At 38.2% G+C, this 17,402-nt stretch overlaps 1 protein-coding gene across 2 annotated transcripts in view; it reads right to left on the reverse strand.

Moving 5' to 3' along the window:
- Positions 1-17,290, reverse strand: part of LOC103458512 (signal-induced proliferation-associated 1-like protein 1) — a 40,723-nt gene extending 23,433 nt beyond the window's left edge. The window contains exon 1 of one of the 2 annotated variants that reach the window (XM_008399375.2): positions 17,004-17,290. The gene's annotated coding sequence lies outside the window, so the exon portion shown is untranslated. Of the gene's footprint in view, positions 1-12,245; positions 12,330-17,003 lie in introns of those variants that run through there. The other variant, XM_017302589.1, reaches the window with a different exon arrangement.
- Positions 17,291-17,402: the final 112 nt, after the last annotated feature.

Consider the following 17,402-nt stretch of genomic DNA (forward strand, 5'->3'; position numbering starts at 1 on the left):
AGCGCCAATGTTCAAAAAGAGAAAAAGACTGAGAACAGGCAGAAAGAAAAAGACAACAAACGACCTATGGTCCACTACGGTCTTGTTCTAACTCATTCTGTCAACCTTATCTCGTTAAGCAACTTTTCCATACATTTTTGTAGAACATGCCCAGACTGTTTATGCCTGTTGACTGAATTTATTCATTCCTCTAACTGAGGCTTTGACTACTTAGCAGAAACTCCAGATACATTACAGCATGAGCCACAGATGACTGTTCATTCCTTCATGAGCCTGTGTGTGTTAATCAGAATGCCTTCCAGCTTCTTGTGACCTAGCAAACACAAATTACAGGGAACAAAGGAGAGAGACAGACGGGAGTAACTCAGCTGGACAGATGAATCACGTCATGAATCAGAAACATGAAAACCTTAAATCAGTCATCAATAAAAGACTTCTTTTACCCAGGGTTCCACAGTGGGGAATGTTTTTGCTGAGCTAGCTTGCCTGCTTGTTGTCCCTTAGATAAAGGGCAACACGCTGCAGCTGAAAGAGTCTTCATCCTGGGTTTTCAAACAGAGCAGGAACGAGGTTTCCCAGCACACTGGGCAAGTGTTACCAAAGCTCTGACAAAAGATTCAAGGGATTGCCCTACAAGCTTGTAATTACCGCGAGCTTGAATGGGATAAGGGGCTGTTTGCCTGACACCATTGGCTTTCAAACAGGCATCCTACCATTTAGTCCATTGGCTGTCCCTAGCTCCTAATCTTTCTCCCCTCTGAGGGTCGACTGGGTTATTGGGTAGCCAGCACAAAGGTCCCTCTGTGGTGGCTCGGGCAAAACTGGGGCCTCATTCCAGCACACTGAAGTCTTTGAAAATTGCTTGGCACGGGAACCTCACTTCAGCTGTGTACATGGGGTTTGCCAGGAAGACCAGATAAATTAAAGCCTTGGTGAGCTGGTGAGCAAAGCCTGAGTCAGATTAAGTTCAAAAAAACATAAACTTAAAAAAAAAAAACATAGTAAGAAGGCAAGGAGTAGTATAAGATTCTCACGTTACGAAAAAAAGTGGAGAAAAATTACCCAAATTGGAACATGATTGAACTGCTTTTATTTATTAGGAAATGCATCAACTATTTTCATTGCTGCTAAAATAATCTAACATACTGTTGATCACTTTGGTTATAATAAACATTTATTTTGATTTAGATACATCAAAATAAATAAAAAAGTGCCCTTTTTGCGATTTTGCTTTTTATAGAATAAGAAGCCGCGTTACTGGTCGGACCACCCAATCTAATATCCCCTTGTTTTAGCTGCTTAAGGTCAGTCGTAGCTTGAGACCTTGATATTTTAACTCCTCCATCAATAAGAGAGACTATAAAAGGGAGGATTCCATGCTGCAGAAGAACACTCCTTTGTCATTTTTTCAAAAGGACCGTATAATGTACATATGATATGACCAAAAATATTAACTGTTTTGAAAGGTTTACTTCTTAAACCTCAGTATACCTTAATGCCTGTTATCTGACCATTAATAGTAGGGAAATGTGAAGCGTGAAGGATCCCAGACAAAAACATGAAATAGCCAGTCATTTGGTTACGCAACTGGTCTTTTTTGCAACATATTAACTTGAAGACGCAAAACACAAAATCAAGTGACTCTTACACAAATCAATTTCCTGTCATTTAAGGGGTGCTCACAGCAAGAAGTAAACTGTGGTTTTCCATGGAGATCCACAAGCACAGGAGAATCTCAACCATTTCCGACTCCCTCAGTCTTGTCTGGCTCCTTTCCAATCTTTTGTCTGCTTTCTCCTTCCATTCGAAAATTAGGCACCAAACCACACACCAACCTGCCTGTACTATTGAGCAAACCTGAGAAACCAACAGCTCGAGGGAATACAAAAAAAACAGGGAGATATTTTGGCAGTCTAACGACAGAAGCGGATTCCGACCACAAGTTGGGATCCAGGAATTCCACATGATTCACTGAAGGAAGAGACGGATACCTGTGTGAGTGAGAGGAGACTTGAGACATGTTTGGGCAATAACTAAGAGAGAAGTGCAGCACTGATTGTGGCAACTTTTATACTAATTCCCAATTGAGTTTTGATCTATTCATGATCAGCTGCAAATAGGAAGGATGTAAGATGGGATGCTTGTGGAGTGCTTTACAATTCAGTATGAACATTTATGGTACCTTTTGTCCTGTGTTGTGCTGCTGCTTCTGCCCCATCTCTGGGCCCCTCTCCTGCCTCTGCAACACAGCTCAGTAAGTAGAGGGCAGAGCTAACTACTGGCAAAGGAAATTTCACTTGTAGGCCTTACAAGAAGAGACAGTTCTGGAGGAGTGCCAGTGTATATTCATTGCCATCATATCCAGCAGGGTATCCTTCCCCTCCTTTTATCTAGAAACCACTCCACCAGGGTTTCAAGTGGAAGAGAGAGGAGAAATAAAATAGACATTTCAAACTCTTGACAGTCAAGTCAGTGATGGAAAAACTGTGAAACTATTTCTAATTATCAGAGTAGACTACTGGTTCAGCTGCGATTGCCTTTGTCAAACTTTAAGAGAACCTTGTAGCTTCAATAAAAGCTTACTGCACAGAGAGCAGCGTAGGTCGTCCACTTACAGTATATAGACCATAGAAGAACCACAATTTCTCCATTCTGACTGATGACAAGCCATCAGAACAACCCAATGAAAAAAGTCTGCCACCTAATCTGACAACTTTCTGCTCTGTAAAAACGTGAGCTAAAGAAAACTGAGTCCAGATTGATTAGAAACTGAAAACAGAGACACCCTCTTCAGCTTAAGAGAGGAGAAGCAGTGTGCCACTGCCTGCAGAGGAATGTAAAAATTCCAACAAGCCGGCTGTCGAATTGCTGAACTGCACCAGTTCCATGCTGCGGTTAAAAACTGGAAGTCTGCTTTAGGCTGCACTTTCCCTCCGCCTGACAGCAACTCCTAAGACGCCATTAGAGACATATTACTGCACAAGGTCAGGTACATGCTGAGACAAAAGGATGAGACAAACTCCAGAGCACCAAATTCTATAAACCAACATCAACAGAATAGAGCAACTCATGAAAACAATCCCTGCCAACTGATGACAGATAACCTTTTTTAATCTCAAACAGCATCTTCTGTTCTTTCAAAGATGCTTGTGGACACAAAGGATTTAAAAGTCTCTCAAACAGGCTAAAATATTATTAGCATGTAGCTTTTGAGTATGGCATTTGAAATATAATATACAGTAGATGAGTGCATAATCGTAATTTGGCTCTTGATTAAAAAAGCCGGTTGAAAGTGAAAAGTGTAATATATATTATATAACTTAACATAAACCATGACTTTTTAATGATCTTCTTCAATCTCTTGCAAGAATACCACATCTGTCATGTGTAATTTTATTTAAATAATAAAATAATATTTATTCAGCACTCTTTCTACATTTCTAATACTGTATTTTAGTCTTGAGAAGAGCGTAAATTATTATATATATTCTTATGAGTTAAGACATTAACCTTTAAAATGTGGTTAAAAAGAATATAAGTACATCTTATTTACAACCGTTCATATTAGCAACTTAAGTTCTAAATCATTACAGCTGTTCTGCTGAACCCTCTTCATTAAAGCTATTTTTATATCAATAATAATAATACATCAAACGTATATACTGCTTTTTAGGACACTCAAAGACAGCTTACAAACAGAGAAAAACCCAACACAAAATAAATACATTTTAAAAAAAAGAGGATTTTCTCTTTTTCCAAAACACTCAATTGAATTCTCAGACAGGCTTTTTTAGTCAATCTTATTATGCAAAAACCATCATTTTGTCTTTGTATTTTATAATCTCCTACAAACTGCCAAAAATAATTTCTAGGGCACATTTAAAATCTTTAGCCAACTAAAAATGCTCCAGAAGCTAAAAGGATTAATAAGCACAACACACATTCTTAGTAAATTTAAAATACGTTCTGATTTGCTTTGTTTAGGTCTGAATGATGAGCCCCAAGATTAGAAAAAAAAAATGCATTCCTAAAAGCACATCTGTGTGCACATGCCCTCAGTCTGCACAGGCAGAGCCACAAACGAGTGGAAACAATGACACGGCACCATATTTTCTCTGATTGCTATTATCAGTCAACAAAATTCCTTTGTTGGTTCACACAACCCCGTTGCTGAGGAAAACAGAGAGCAGCCTTGACTTGCAGTGCCTAAGACGGTAAAGATAAAAATCAACCGATGGTGTGATTTTTTTATAACATTTTTTTAATAATGTGTTTGTAAAAAGTTTAAGCTGTTGCATCTTACCTAGGTTATTGCTAAATAAATATGTCGGGATAAAGAGGCAAGCTACTGCTAAATTAGGCTTCATTAAGGTATTTGTAATACCTCCGGTATCCAATTCAGTGACGCTATCAGTCAATGGTCATGTGATAAGCATTTTCAGGCATGTAAACAGGGAAGAGATTATTCCTGAAAATAATCTAAAGTGCTTGTTCGGACAAGGATAAGTCTTGTTTTGAAATTCCATCAAGAAATGAAAACAAATCTATTTGCTTGTCTCAGATTATACTAAATACCAATAGTGTATAAAATAAAATCAAAAAGTACATGCGAACAACAACAAAAATCAATATCCAAATTACAATTTTTCCAAGTGATTTGTTATTTGTGTTCATGTTAATTGCAATGCATCTGTTTTTCCCACCATAAGACATTAGATAGAGTTTACCTGGTGTAATGTTGCAGACTTAACTATTCCTACACTTTAGGAATGGCAACAATTTTAATGCCTTATTCCTGAAAACAATTTTATTTAAATACCTTAAATTGTTGCCATTCAAACAACAATTCAAGGTATTTTTGCTGATTTTAGTTAGCCAGTTAGTTTGCTCATGAGCACTGAAAGGGACAGAAATTAAACTCTTGCCTCACTGTTTGTGCAATAAAGATTAGCCCTACAAAATATTTCAGCTTACTTCAAATGAAGAGCTTAGTTATTCTAAACAATCATAGTGATTGTAATCACACAGATCTTTCTGAGTTATGATCAGATATTTTCTTATTTTAGTCCTAGATTGCAGGTTGATTATTAGCAGGTTCAGTGTTCAGTAGCTTTAATAGGTTCTATGTGTAGGTGGTTCCATAAAACTATTTCACACACATTACCCAAACCTAGCCATAAAGCTCAAAGTTCATATTACCAACTGCAACTCATAGCAAGATTCTCTATGGTTAATAAATACACAAACCAGTAGTCAAACAATGCCATGCAAAAGTATTCATACTTTGAACCTTTTCACGTTACAGTCGCAAATCTCAAAGTATTTTTATTGGGTTTTTAAGAGACATGTCAGGAAGGAAACAGGTGCATGGTTTTCACATATTTCTTTTTTTATATTTTTACAAATACAAATCTGAAAAGTCTGGAGTGTCATTGTGTTCAGTGTCTCAACACCCCCAGGCCCCACTGAACCACATAGAACAGCATTTTGCAGCAATTACTGCAAGACTTTTGGATTAAATCTCAACGATGGCATGTATGCAGTGAACATTTCCCTACAAGGTGCCTTGTTAAACAGTGCCATGTGGGCTTAGATGGCGACACGTTTCCTTTAAGTCCCTTAACAACAATGGCCCCTGCTAAAAAGGAGTGAACTCATTTGTTACCAAACAACTCGCAGCTCAGCATGAAGCTAACACAAGTTCTCAGCCAAAGTGTTGGGATGAGACAGTTTGAAGCAATTGTGAATTAAAATAGAAGGATGTGAGAGTAGCAGCAGTGTAATTAACAGCATTTATGTACAGAAAGGGGGATGAGTGAATAGTTTGTGTTCTTGCCGTCTGTAATTTAGCCTCTCCACTTTAAGGGGGGGTGGGACTCAGCCAGGGGTGGACCAGCAAACAGTTTATAACTAGCTATTACTTCACTCTACAATCAGAGACTTCAGAATAAACAAATCAGTGTGAGCCCACAGTGTTGCTGGAGTGTCTCATGCATGCATATATGCACAGACTGACTGTGAGTGCTCCACTGGACCAATAGCACATCATCATCTGCAACAGCAGAGTAGAGGATCTAAATGATTATCATTCAGTCAGGAACAAAGACGACATGAGGAAAATAAATAAAATGTTAATTATATCATTGGAATTTGAATGTATAAATTCGGTGTTGGATATTGGATGTTAATGTTGGCTGAATACATGCATGACTGCTAGTCCGTTGCTCTAATACATGAAATCTCTATCGTTAGTGAACATTTTGAAGTTTATTTTATTGCTAAATATTTTAGGAAGCCAATGTATGAATGAAGATTACTCAAAGAATGTACAAATAATACATTTAACTTAGCCTCCCTTGTTCCTCATGTAGCTGTAAAATATTTTTATATCAGCACCACATATGCTTGAAGGCATTTACAATGAAAGCAGCATGGGAAATAATCCCATTAGCACATCAGCTTGCTCAAAGTAAACAATCTTGAACAATAACTGCTTCATTGATTCGTGTTCTTGTTTTGATGCCTTGCAGAAAAAAAAATCTCAGCAAAAAGTTTACAGCGGAAATTGCATAGATTTGCATACTTGTGTGCAGCTCTGAATGGAACAGGGACAAAAAAATATCAAAGATTGCAGTGCATGTGTGAATACAGCTTTAGGAAGCAAGATCAAAGTCATAAATATCCAAGAGTGTCATAAATAAGGAATATTTGCAGTGAGCTAATAAGATGCAGGGTTTGATACCTTACAAAGATACCCTATCCAAACAGGACCGATTGGCAGAGTGGAGAATTATATATTATATCCATTTCTACAAACAGAAGCCACATATAGTCTAGGTGTTTCTCATCCTCTGACACACTCCTCCCTGGAATTGGTGCCATGATGTCTCAAGTGCAAGATTACTTGAAGCAGAAAGCAAAAGTCAGCATGTAGGAGAATCTGTTATTTAAGGGTTACACAAGAACTTTGGAGGGTGTATGGAAAATATGAATTCTTATTTACCTTCAGACTCTTGTATCAAATCTATTTGGTTACAGTTAGAAAGAAAATAATATAATAAAAGTAAAAACTTTTTAAATATATTTCATGTTTATCTCTTTGTAGAGACAAGATAAAAACATTTTATTTTTCAAACCATGTTACGCAGACAGAAGCAAAACTGTCATCTACAATTATAATCAAAGCAGCACTTAGTTAATATTAAATACATCCCTGATGACACATTAGTTGAATTCTATTCATTCAAAGCAAAGAAAAATCCTACATTAATCAAAGGCATCTTTAAATGTTAATTGCCAACATTGGTTGTGACAAAAATAAAAATAAAAAATAGGCATTAAGTAGAGTTTGCCATTTGAGTCCTAAACAAGGATTATAAAGAGGAAATGGAAAAGTAACTCTAAAGTTTTAATCAGTCAGTGAGGTGTTTAAAAATGACAGAAGCTTTTTAAAAGGAAACTTTTCAACAACGTGTCTGCGGTTTATGCAGGCTGCAAGACAGCGAGAGAGAGCAAGTCTTTAATCAAGTACTTGTAAACCTGAAGAAAGATGCGTCAGAGTTTTTAGGAAGTTTTATAAAAATGTTTGAAATGCCATCTTTTTGTTGATGAGCTACAGGGTCAACTAACAGCAAGCTGTCAGATTCCCACAACAGATGTGTCAATTTGACAGATATCTGTGATGTTTGAAAGTCGCAGTCCTGTTCTCTCACAACTCTGATTACACATGTAATAAACAAGCCATTCACAGACAGCTATGAAAGATCAATCTTCATTTGCCTTCCCTTACTCTGAGTCCACCTAAAAACAGCACTATTGACAAAAAAAAGGAAGACGCCAGTAGTAACCCTGGAGGAGCTGCAGGTATTCAAAGCTCAGGTTGGATGATCTACCAAGAGCAAAACTAGTAGCCATGAACTCTACAAAACTGACCTTAATTAAAGAGTTAAAAAATGAATGTCACTGCTTAAAGAAAGCCGTGGTGTGTTGAGAGGAATTGCCTCAGTCAGGCCAGGTGCTGACTACAAGTACATAATACACTTGAAAGAATATTTTCTGGCAAAAAAATGTAGAAAACCAGCTTTGTGTTGGTCTAAAAATCCAATGAACTACTCAAAATCTACATGCTTACTTTAAATATTCATCAAATGTATAGAAAAAATATATGTATCATTGTTTGGCATTTTCACATGTGTGGGAAAGTGATCTTTTGGAAGCTAAGGTGGTTTGACCACAAAGATTAAAGAAGGTAAGGAAACCGTAAGTAAATAGATGAAACCTGAGCTCCACCGCAGCACCAGCAGCACTGACCACAAGCTATTTACACGGTCTACAGAGGATGTAATCAAATCTGTCATAAGCTGCTCTGCACATGCCTGGTAGTTCATTTTCATCAATCAAGCTGATCTTCTGATCGATCAGTAGCTGCTCGGCCCACACAGATGTCTCTGCAGCAATCAAGGCGAAGCACATAAATTCATCAGATTGCATTGACTGATGATGGGGAAATGCTTCAAATGTACAGCTTCACTGCAGGCTAGCGTATGCTGCTTGGGAACAAAATAAGCTCCAAGATAAACTGCCAGAATTGAGTTGGAAGCTTGATTAATATCCCCCTCACACTGGGCAAACACTTCCTTTGTGGTCACCAGATATTAACCATTTGCTCAGTAAACAAGATGTGCAAGCACATTTGGACTCGTAAGTTAATAAGGTAAGGATTTTGCCAGGTAGGCATTTTAACAAGAGGAAGAGACAAAGAAAGGCTTTTTATCATCATCAGGGCATAAAATCTCAGGGGTATTTCTAATGTCTCTGTAGAAAACTGATTGTCTGTCGTCCCTTACAGCTCACAGGGCAGACTGACTTCTCACATATGAAAGTCTAGATTTTCCACAGCTATCTCTTCTATTGGTGAGGAACAACATGTCCTTAATGTACTATTCTCAAGCTGGAAAATCCTGAAGTGTGAACCCAAAATCTAACTACAAGAAAAGCGTTGCAAAGTTACACACGTAAACAGTTTCCAGCCATTGATTCTGGCACGTGTCCAGAGCACAGCTGAGTGCACTTCCAGTCCAATTATAAACGGGCAGGCCGCAGAATTAATCAATTCATACAGAGTTAAATAAGTCAGCTAGTGTTGCATAACTGTGGTGCCCTGCGAAATCACGACATGCCAGAGAATCGTAGAGCAAACCTGCACAGCATGTCGCTGCTGGTGCTGAACTCCACAACCAGCCCTGCAACTGCGGTTTATTATGCTTTCAAACCAGTTCCATTTCATTTAAAGCAGCAGACACAGCTAATTTTAAATGGTTCCACCAACACTCAAAACCCCCAAAATAATCTAATTAGCATCTAAAACATCTCCATCTGTGTTATCTACTCAACTGGAATTAATTAGGACTACTTTATCAATCAGAGGAGGCTTTTCATGGCCCCTTGTTTGCAAAGTGTTTCTTTGGTTACGGTTGCTGCTATTTCACACCTTATTTAGGGTCTGCTGCAAATGAGACCAAGAAAACATCTCGGAGAAATGACAAAAATGCATACAGGTGCAGCCTTCCTTTTTAAATATCTGCTAGCAGCCGATGGTGACTCCCAGCTAATCAGCATTCAAGTCAAGCGCGAGAGCCATGTAAACACCGGCACGACTCTACCTCACCTCCTCCCAGCAACAGCGATGGTAACAGCTGAACTAAGCAGTAGTTCTGTGGAACTGTTGCTAAAAAAAAAAGTAGAGAAGGGGAATTTTAGCAATGTGCAGCATGTGGTTTCACTTGTGCTTCTTGTGAAGGAAAAACGTTAGGCTGCATATCCAGGAATACATCAATGAAACAGGAAACAGACAGTAAGAGGAAAAGCTGGAATGGCAGCCATGTTTGTTATGATGCAACTCTATCTGTCCTTTTCACCTGGAGGAACATCAAAAAAAGGGACTATGGCGCAACTCGTCTTTCGTTGTACAGCCATGTTACACGTAGTACACACACAGCACCTTGCAAAAGTATTCACATGCTGTGAGCTTTTCACATTTTTTACCACTGCAACCACAGATTAACACACATAGTTGTAAAGTGGAAAGAAAATGATTCATACAAGAGAAAAAAATAGTGGCACTGATTTGTATCCAACCCTCTTTGCTCTGTCTGTAGAAAAACAATACTGCCAAGTCAAACAAATACTACACGGTATGCATGATGTGTCAATTATAAAGTCAGCCTTCTATTGGCTAAAGAATATTTCCAGGACTAAGGACTAATGTACCAACAAAATATTGAGAAACTCATCCATGCGTTTATCTTTAGTCAGATTGATTACTGTAAGTGTTTTCACAGCCTTCTGGTTCATGCCTGCTCTGAATCCCCAGAATCTGAACCCAACAAGAAGCTGCATTCAGTTTTTATGCTCCTCTAATCTGGAACAAACTTCCAGAAAATTATAAAATTTATGAAACACTGAGTTCCTTTACATCAGGGTTAAAATCCACTTGCTTAGTGCTGCTTTTAATTCATAATAACAGGAACATTCATCTATTCTGGTCAGCATAACAACTTTTTATTACCTCTATTTGGCCACTGCATTATGTTTCTATTTAGTTTGTTCATTGTGTTATGTTTTTTTTTATCATGTAAGGCACTTTGAACTGCTATTAAAATCAACTTGACATTTGATTCGAGTACAGAAGCAGCTATTTTTGAAGGTCTGAGACATTTGTTAGAGAACATTGCTAAATAAGCATCCTGAAGAGAAATAGACACTGCAAACAGGTGAGGGATTCATAGATAAAGCTGTGGTCCTCTGACCACCAAAGTTAAATATTTTGGTATTTGTAGTCAAAAACCAACATTGCACATGAGTTTGAACACCATCCCCACAATGACAAATGGTGCTGGAAGCATTATACTCTGGGGATGCTTTACTTTAGGAGGGACGAAAAATCTGGTTATTTCAAAAATTGTCCAGGACTTAAACACCTTATACTGTTTGAGGTAGGCAATATAAAATCTTTATAGCAGCCAGATGCTTGATACTAACTTCTGTTACACTGTACAATGGAAATTGTGAGTCTCAACTAATAATATTTTTTTTTCCTACAGCAGAAACATATCAGAAAGATCAGTCTGACAATGAATAGACATGAAGGAGCAGATCTTACTGCTTAAAGTCAGGCGGCAAACAGAGGAAAAGAGGATGTGGAAAAGGAAACACAGCTGGGAAAGAGACGAGAAAAAAAAACAAAGTTCTGTTGCAGCTGCAGTCACTGCACAAAAGTTCAAGACAATTTCAAACACTGACTGATATTTGCCTTTAGTTATGAGGGTCATGAGAGAGATAAAGTTGGTGTTCACTCTCTTTGTCACACAGACCAATAGACCACCGATTCAAGTTTACAGCCAGAGATTTTATGTCAAGACGGGCTCACATTTTCCAGCAGAACAGCTTCCCTAAACATACAGTTAGATCTACAAAAGAATGGTTTAGATCAGACTAATTGATTAACCAAGCTATTTGGCAAAGAAAAACTGGTAAGAGACTTGCAAAGTAAGTAACCAATAAACCTTCAGCCGTATTTGCTGCCAAAGTTATGACAAAATACTGACACAAAGTATGTAAAATGTATATTAATATTTCTAAAAAATTCTGAAAGTCTTGCATTATTTTCTTTACATTCACTTCAGTGCATTGTTTTGTTAGTCTATCACATAAAAACTCAGATACAATACATTGAAGTTTGCCATTGTGACATGTGAATAAGTTGAAATAGTGTGAACTATTGTGTGAACCTTTTGCAAGGCCCTTCACCAACATACATTTCTGCACCGAATGACTAACATAATAAAGCTACATCACTCAGTGAACCTCAAACATATTTTTTCAAACAGTCATTTAATCAACATTTGCTTAAACATAGTCTGACTCTTCACCCCGAGATTTATTAAGTGCAAAGCAGGAGTTCACAGGCTGCAAATTAATTCCCTCGATCCACAGCAAAAGGATTGTGGAGCTCTGGAGCAATCTGATGAAGGATTATTCTAGTTTAGCACAGGAACGTAAGCCGCCCTCTCCTCTGATCAGAACATTCCTAGAACTCTACTTTTACACATTATAGGAGATAACCTATTACTGTGTGTCGATTTGGTCACATTCCAGCTTTAACACACAACACATGATATAAGTTGCTTCTGAGAGCAATGAAACTGTTGTAAACATTAAGAGGAATGAGGAAGAGCTGAACAGACCTGCTTATGTGTTGAGAGAGCTGCTTTTAGATCAGCCAAAACCAAAAATTTCTGCGCTCCTCTTTGCTTCTCAGATTTCTGTCTGCAGGAAAGAGAAGGGAGGTGGGGGCAGCGGCAAAATCTCCCCTCTCTCCGCGTTTTTGTATGTCGGAATTATTTTCCAAAGCTGCCCACACAGGCTCGACATGAGGCGTGGGCTTGCAGCTCAGCCTGATGTTTTGATTTCTTTCAGAGTGGAGTTCTGTAATCCTTTTCCAGAGAAAATGCACAGGCCAAAAAGGGGAGACAGTGAAGCAACTGGCAGACATGTCGAGACAATGTTGAGCACGTCATTATAGTGTGGCGGCGGAGATAGCCTGCAGCAACACATCATCACCATCACAATCCCAGCTTTCATTATGGAACACTTTTTTTGTGCAATGTCTTAAAAAATAAAAAAAAATAAAAAAGTCATTATGATTAGTTTCTTGTCTCTGTTTCTGATTCTGTGTTCCACGTTGTACTATTTTCAGCCCCTGTGAGGTTTGATGGGAGCAAAGCAGGGGAATTTCTCAGCGTCTGATCTCTGCATTACTGTGGGTTTTGGTCTGGGCTTGGAATCTGGAAGCAGGATGAGGGAAACCAGTTGCACAGAGGTTGTTTTAGTTCAGAAACATGTAAATAACAGGCCAACGAATGAAGACGCAGAAACAAATCATGATGAAAAGCAGCTTTCTATACCTGGCTCCCTGTTGAAACGGCTTCACTCAGCATCTCCTGCAGAGATAATTATAAGGTTTGAAATGATGGAGGATTTTGGTGAGGTTGCAGTTCCCTAAGCAGTGTGACAGGTGGGGGTGACGAGTACATGGGAATTTTCCTTTGTCTGTTTGCATTAACTCCATGACAGAGGACTAAAAAAAAGAGATTACATCATCACCATTGGAAACCCCAGCCCTCCGCTCCCCCCCATCAGCAAATGTACAGTGGATCATCTGACCCAGACAAAGACGGAGCTTTACACAACTGTTTAGCGAGCAGGAAATGAGGATTCAGGGTCACACCTCATTACGGTCAACCACATCGGCCCCCACGGCCACCAGCAAAATTATAGCAAACACCACCCATCACCATTGAGTCATTTGACCTCTGACTACAAGCTGACTAATATACGACACATCACTGGTGGGGTTTATGGAGGTTCCCCTTTTTTTTCTTTTTTTTTTATAAATTCAACATAGTATTCTGAAAGCTGTTTCTCAAGCTCATGTCAAAATTCAGGAATAAATGACTAATTGTCAATGACAATATGTCACAATATTGCAATAGCCAATTACCAGAATCAAGCTACACCAAAGTTTTCAAACGTCTAAAGTTTAGCAGGATCCCCCTCTCTGCTTCTTGTTGTGAAGTGAAAGTCAGCTGTGTGAACGTAGATCAAACTCTTCCTTACCAGAGAGACATTAAATTTTCTGGTGGTTAAAATACTGACAGTCATTTTGTGAAAGCTAAAAGAGTGCCACTGTTTTTAGAATAACACTGGGAAACTATACACTCACTGACCACTTAATTAGTTAGAGCTGTGAAATCGTTTAAGACGAATTGTCAATTCAGTAATGCATCAAGAAGTTGTGAAGATGACTTGCTGAAGTTCAACCCAATAATAAATGGTGCATCTCAAATAAAAAAATATATAATCAAAAAGTTATTTTTATTTTAGTAATTTGATTCAAACATGAAACTCATGCACATATTCAACACAGAGTAAAATATTTCACGCATTTTGTTATTCTGCTGACTATACCTTACAGTTAAAACTAAAATATAGTTTCTCAAAATAGGATTTTTAAAACAGAAATGTTTGGTGATTGCTATGTTATGACCTATACAATTATAGGGAGGACTACTGACTTGACATTTGTTCAGCAGACAGTAACTGACTCAAGGTAAGTCATAAAAAGAGCATTGCTAAGAAAGTTGTGTGGAAGGAAGAAGTGAGCAAATAAATTCTTCAACTTTATCATTGTAGGTCTGTGAAATCTATATTTTATTATTTCCAATTTTTTTCAACCCTCTTACTAAAATAATTAACTTTGAATTATATCCAACTTTAGGATTCACTTTAACAGCAGTAGCAATATTCATAGTCATTATGAATGACAAAATAATTAGATAATGCTTTAATTTGTGCTTAAAATTGACGCAGTGGTATTTATACCAAGACCATTCCTACAAACGTCCCAAGATCCGTTTTCATCCTTGTTCCGTGTCTGATTCTTCACAAGCAGGTGAAGGAGGGTTTAAATATAAAAGCAACCAGTTAGACCCGGCTGCACTTTTCCAGGATGCAACATCAAAAACTCTGAATCGGAAGACGGAACAAAAAGGATCCCTGGGTAGGTTATGAAATGTAAACAGTTAATTTAAACAGATGCAACTCAAGCATTTTAAGTGGCAAATTATAAAGCAGCACAAAGCTCCAATGAATGTTTCCTTTTATCTTTGCTCAAGCTATTCCCTTCGAGTCTATACACGGGAGACAATGAAAACATAAGCCCAACTTGGCAACAGGAAACATACTTCTGTGAATATGTGTTGCACAGACTCAAGAGGGAATAGCATTTACAATGTGAAAAACAAGAAGCAAACTGTGAGGCAAAAAAGTAGAAATGCAACATTAACATCAGACATTGGAATCAGACAATTTTACAAAGAACTGGTTCAGTTCAGCCGTCAGTGGGTCAAAAACTGACAAATCATATTTGAGATTCTATTCAATAAAATCGTCAAAACTAGAGTTTTAAATAAACCACACATTTCAGTCAACCCATTTTTTCAACAACTTTTACTTTGATGCAAATTTTGAGATAATTTAAGATCGGATAAAGACTAGGGGCATAATGCTTTGATGAACAAACGGAGATGATGTAATTCCTTAATTTTTGATGGAATAAAAATTACATCCTCTATCAAAGGATTCAAAGATGTTTTATCTTATCTATATAATCCAAAATCACAATAATCAGAAATGAAAATCAGAAATTGCTAACAGAAAAAAAAAAAAAAGGCTGATTGTTGCCACTTCAAAATAGAAAAAAAACTAAAATTATTCTTAGTAATAAATGAGAACAAGGAGCATTTATGCAGGCGGAAAACTTGAAAGCGGGTATTTTTAGCCTCCACAAGGAGCAAAATCTGCTCGAAAATTTCTTTGGACTGATGTGTGTTTTTTTTAACCTGCTGTTACTGAAATTAGACTCAGAACCTCAAATGAGCCATTTTAGGCCCACGTAGCAACACAGAGGGAGCATTCTTTCCTCCCCTCACACAATAAATCTGCTGCATTTGCCTTAGATTTATCCTCTGCAGGAAGGAATAACATCAAAAGTAAAAGGAGCAGTCTAGTGTGAGATTAGACTCAGCAGTAAAGATGGCAGAGGAGCTCTGTGATCAGTCATGCCCGCCACTGCAGGTCAGCTAAGCCTACGGGGAATGCTAAAAGTCCTTGATCCTAGCCCAGAGCTAAAGTCCAAGGCTTCCCTATTTTTCCACCTGACCAAAGCCAAGTTAAATACAAATTGTTCTGGTATTTAAGTGAAAAAAGTTATCATAATAAAGCGCTTGGTGTTTATTCAAAATATTTTTAACTAAAGTGTTTTATAATGCAACTTAAGGGAAGCATTAAAAATAAAAAAATACATATATTAATGTCTTCTAGTCTTCCATCCACTCATTGTTTATACCAACTCGTCCAGACAGGGTAAAAGGGGATATAGTGCCCATTTCCAGCAGTCACTGGATGAGAGACTGTGTACACCGGACAGGTCACCAGGGCATCACATGTCTTCTGGTCTTGTGTTTTCCAAAAATAATTCTATAAACCACTCAGCTATGCCTTTAAGTATTTCTAATTTTAAAGTACAAATGATCAAATGAAATCCAGAGTCTTAAAAAGAACATGTAAAAAAAGAAGCTTAATAGCGTTTTGGTTTATTATCTACTTGGAAGTTGGGAATCATCAGACAAAAAGTGTTATTACCCAGTCACAAAGCAGACATATTTCTTATGTGCAAAACAGTGGGCCACCACAGTTAAGCAAAAATAAAAACTTTTTACAGCCTTGATAACTTTTTGTTTTACAAATGGCACCCACCCAGACCATGCCGCTCTGAGTGGAGAACCACCTGCCCCATTTTCAAAACCACCACTTTGCACTCAACTTTAAAAAGCTTTATCAAAACCAATTTAAAACGCAGAGCTTGCTTCGCCTCATGCTGTCTACCGTTTCACTCTGCCTGAACTGCATTCATCTAGGCTGGTTTTGTTAAATCTGTATTTATAAATACAAAGTCACTAAACAGATCATTTAGTGACTTCCAGTCACCCTGGTGTTCAGGCAGATGGACATGTCGGGGGACAGTTCAGGGTTAAACAGATGTGGAAAGGATAGGAAATCACCTGGTGCCTCTGGGGTAAGTCACTCGAAAATAACTCGGGTGGTGACACATTCATTTGTTTATGTTACATGCTGTGTTTAATGGGATAGCATGCAAAATACCACCTGTGTGTGACAAACAGCGTCCTTGACATTCGCCAGGGATTCGACAATTTTGACAACAGCAGTGACATAGACGAGTCTCACCACCATTAGTTAAAAAAAGACACCACTGGCACTGATTACGCGCTGAAAAAATAAAGATATGTGCTTTCTATGTAAACACATACAGCCGACAGATGTTAGTGCGCTCGCACATGACTAGCACCACGTTCCCGACTCACCTTTTCTCCTTTTTGGATGTCACACAACGCGGTTTTCCTCCTTTTGTCTGAACTCGTAAGGTGCTGCTGTTTTAGTCCCTCACAAAAACTACGCAGTGGCTCCCTCCTCACCCTTACAAGAAACGTATTCGCTTCGGGCTCAGTCCAAAAAAATGTTCCTCCGTGTTCTTCCGAAAGGCAACTTGGAAGTTTGATAGAAAGTTACAGCTTTGCCTCGTTGCGCTATGCAGCTGCTGAAGGGATGAGATCATTCAGGCTCTGCCTCCCCTCACCTCCCTCTCTAACCCGGGAGTCTCGCGAGAAGGCAAGGTGGGGGGAACAATGCAAAGAGTTACCGTGGCAACAGAGCTCACCTGTAGAGAGTAGACAAACAAAAAAAAAAAAAAAAAAAAAAAAAAA

The sequence above is a fragment of the Poecilia reticulata genome, linkage group LG22 (genome assembly GCF_000633615.1).
Source record: "Poecilia reticulata strain Guanapo linkage group LG22, Guppy_female_1.0+MT, whole genome shotgun sequence".
Classification (NCBI taxonomy): Eukaryota; Metazoa; Chordata; class Actinopteri; order Cyprinodontiformes; family Poeciliidae; genus Poecilia; species Poecilia reticulata.